At 36.0% G+C, this 3900-nt stretch overlaps 1 long non-coding RNA gene across 1 annotated transcript; it reads left to right on the top strand.

The window, feature by feature from the left end:
- The first annotated feature begins 525 nt into the window (after nucleotides 1–525).
- On the top strand, nucleotides 526–3389 carry LOC131699096 (uncharacterized). The gene is made up of 4 exons (XR_009308023.1): nucleotides 526–626; nucleotides 1173–1354; nucleotides 1454–1550; nucleotides 1984–3389. It is a non-coding gene; the product is annotated as an uncharacterized LOC131699096 (long non-coding RNA).
- Nucleotides 3390–3900: the final 511 nt, after the last annotated feature.

Raw genomic sequence — 3900 nt, forward strand, 5'->3', positions numbered from 1 at the left:
GTCCCTGTGGGAGGGTGGTGGGCAACTCACTGACACCAGGAGACAGTACTTTATTTGAAACGCCGCTCAGGCGCACTGATTTATTGCGTCCAGAAGATGGCGTTGTTGTCCGTGGACTGGATACTGGCGACAGTAACCAGCACCACGGCTTGTACCACAACAGGTACACAAGCAAGGGCACAACAAGTGCTCGTAAATAATAATGAAAACCAAAGGCGAAAGAAAAAGGGAAAATAAAAAACACAGTAATAAACCTACAAACAAAAGTTCTGCTTACGCAGTGCCCCTGTCATGGCAAATTTTGCCCCCCTGCCAAATTTGTCCCCCCCTGAGTCATGTGACATGTCAGCGTTCTGTTGCTATGCGCGTCACTGCTTTTGCTCCTCAGATCTTGACACTGACAGTTGGAGTTCGTTGGTGCCGTCATACAATTGAATCAAATCATTTTTCTTTTTACAGTACAAATTTGTAATACTGTGTTTTTTCCCCCTCAGAAAACTACATTTATCAATCGATATCACTTAAAGCGGTATATCGCTACCTCAGCACAGGTGAGTATCCTGAAAAAGCCACCAAAGAAGAGAAGAGGGGTATCAGAAAGAAAGCCAGTACATTCGTTTTGAAAGGTAAAAAAAAAAAAAAAAATATCGAAAATTAATATTAATACATTATAAGTTATTGAAGCCGTCCTGTATTTTTGAAGATGTACATAGACATTTAAATAAATGATAAACGTGTGTGTGTAATATATATATATATATATATATATATATATATATATATATATATATATATATATATATATATATATATATATGAAAGAAAAGGTTTAAAAGATTAAAACATCTCTCTATATATAACTAATAGCAGAAATGTGAGTACCAGAAAACAGAATTTGTATTAAAGAATATATATATATATATATATATATATATATATATATATATATATATATATATATATATATATATATATATAAAAATTATGTAACTTAAGAGTCTAAGAAATGACCATTATAAAGGGCAGAGACAGTTTTCCACGTCAGTATTGTCAGTGGTTCTGATTCTTTTGAATAGGTTTTAGCTCATTCTTTTTAAAAACATTCATTTAAAAACCTCCACTCATTAAAGTATTTACTGTAGTATTATCTTTCCTTTTGTTTTATCTGTCAGGTAAGTACCTGTATGTCCCTGAGAAGAATGGAGAGTGTCTCTGTAGGGTTGTGACCGATGAAGAGGAGAAGACTGTCATTCTCAATGAAGTTCACGCAGGACACTTTGGGATCAAGAGAATGATGGGGAAAATCATTCAACGATTTTACTGGAAAGGGATTATAAAGGACGTGGAGCAATGGGTACTTTTTATTTTTTAAAAACCTAATTTTTTTGCTTTTTGTCACTTTTCCATTCATGATTTAAGTATTACTTGTTTCATCATTACTGTTTCCCTTAAGATCCTGAATTGTGAAGCATGCCAGAGATTTGAGAGGGTGAAGACTGTTGCCCCAGAACTGAAGCCAATCAAAGTTGTTTCTCCATGGTACATGATCGGTGAGTATTACATCATTAAACTTTTATAGTGAGGTCAGACAAAGAATGGAAGAACATACATAATTTAAATGTAGTCTGTAATATGTAGAAAACTAAGAGCTTAGTCTGGTAACAAACTTTCTTGATAGCCAGCTAAACAGATTGTAAGCATGTGCTCACAAAACATCATTTGACAACAGGTTGCAGTTTACAGACTAATTAGAGCAAGTGTCACATTGTCACATGACATCCATCTGTAATGTGATTAATGTGTCATCCACAGGGGGTGGAAATCTGCTATGTTTTGTACAGATAGGTGCATCAGGACAATTTCTAGTACAAAAAGATGCAACACCCATTGACAACAATGACTGCCCAAAAAAAAAAAAGGGTGCCCCATTTAAATGTGTTTGATTCTTTGGGAATTAATAATAACCATGATTTCCGTTCCCAGGTCGTATCACTGCTGCAGTACAGTGGAAAGACAGTTTGGATCGTGTGGCCACATGTACAGCAGCAGCAGGGATGTAGTGACTGTGGACTGTTTACCATCGCAAACAGCCTCACACTCTGCATGGGTGAAGATCCAGGTAAGTTATGATATGATCAAAAGCAAATGCGTGATCATCTTTTTTTTAGCTGGATCTCTTACTCCTTTCCCGAGCTGTGAGAGAACTCCCCTCCCAGAGGTACATTTCTGTGATGTGGAGGTCTACTGCACATGCAGGAGACCATACAGGATTGGACTGGAGCTGATGGTGGAATGCGGGAGGTGTGGCGAATGGTTCCATGGCCAGTGTGAAGATCTACAGCCAGATGACCTCATAAGTATGGAGGAGTATATGTGCTCCATTTGCAGAGTTACACACATGGGTAAGCATGTAAGTAAAGGTGAAACAGATTTATTATTTTGTTTTTTACTATATGTTTTTTTGAACATTTTATACTAAGCATTCCAGCTTAGTATATTATACTAACACTAAAATTTGGTAATGCCTGTCAAACAACTTTACCATAATTTATAGCTATTTACATATGTACAGTAGGGCATTGTTAATAAGGCTTATTGTCTTCAGTGTTTATTTTTCATGAGCACACAACTACTTATTTTGAAGACTTTTTTTCAGGAGACCTTGATTCTGTATTGAGACGTTTTTATTTGGAGAAATATTGCAGATGCTTTTGCACTTTCATTTTTAATTGGTATGGTAGTCTTAGTTTCTGAGCTACTGAATTATTGCCTGACTTGAGTATTTCCAGGGCAGAGATATCCAAAGTAAACTGGATGTCAGTTCTAACACCCACCTTGTTTAATGTAGTTATTGTGAACCAGCTGGGGGAGGGGTTGATTCACTGTATTGAAGTGAAATTGTGCCAAATAAGGTGGGTGTAACATGATATAAAAGTACAGTAAATGTAATTCTGAAGTAATAAACAACTTCACATTTTACATGTACATGTTTCAGACAGTACATGTAATGCTTCAATTTCAAATTCGATTTCCATTCCTATTAAATGATATTAGACAATTACATACTATACAAGTTAACAGTATGAAATGTCATTTATAGACAAACAGCCTCTTTAAAGTCTTTCTTTTTTTGTGGGTTATGTGAGAAGGCATTTTAAAGTTCTGTTAAACCTGCTCCTAACACCCCACTCCATAGGTCAGGACCTTGACGTGGTGAGTGGGCTTTTTACCAAAGCTGACCTACAGTATAGCTTTTTTTTTTTTTTTTCACCACTGCTTACGCATTAAGTCCTGGATAGCACTTTACAATGGAAATATGCAATCTGATCATGTACTGATCATGTTTTATTGTGAAGAATACAGAAAATAAAGTTTGTTACATTTTTCAACATGTTGTGCCTTTTTTGTGAATGTCTTTCTGGTTCTGACTACTACAACTGATACACAACTCACTAAATTATTGAGTTCAGATTTCTGCTCGCCATGCAGTGCTCTGTTAAGGGTTCACCAGCACTAAGACTGGACAACTCGGATCTAGATCGACTTCTACTCTAGCATTTACACAAATCTGACATCCTCTATGCTTCATTAGTTAAGAGCCTGAATTATAGACACTAAAGTCAGGGACAGTATGTTGTGGTTAACAATCACATTGCTTCTAGTTCCAAATTTGTACTTTTGAGTGTTCGAAGTTATGGAAGAAACATTCTTATTTTATAGCATATGATATAATTTGGCTTCATACATATTTAACAAATGCATATACAGTATTACTCATAACAAAGGAACAACAACCAATCTGCAGACCTGCTTTGAGAAATGACTCCATTCCAGGATGATGCCAATGATCTGACAAACACTGTAGGAAGTGGCAACACATACAATGAGGGTGTATTACTT

This window comes from Acipenser ruthenus, chromosome 21, assembly GCF_902713425.1.
Source record: "Acipenser ruthenus chromosome 21, fAciRut3.2 maternal haplotype, whole genome shotgun sequence".
Classification (NCBI taxonomy): Eukaryota; Metazoa; Chordata; class Actinopteri; order Acipenseriformes; family Acipenseridae; genus Acipenser; species Acipenser ruthenus.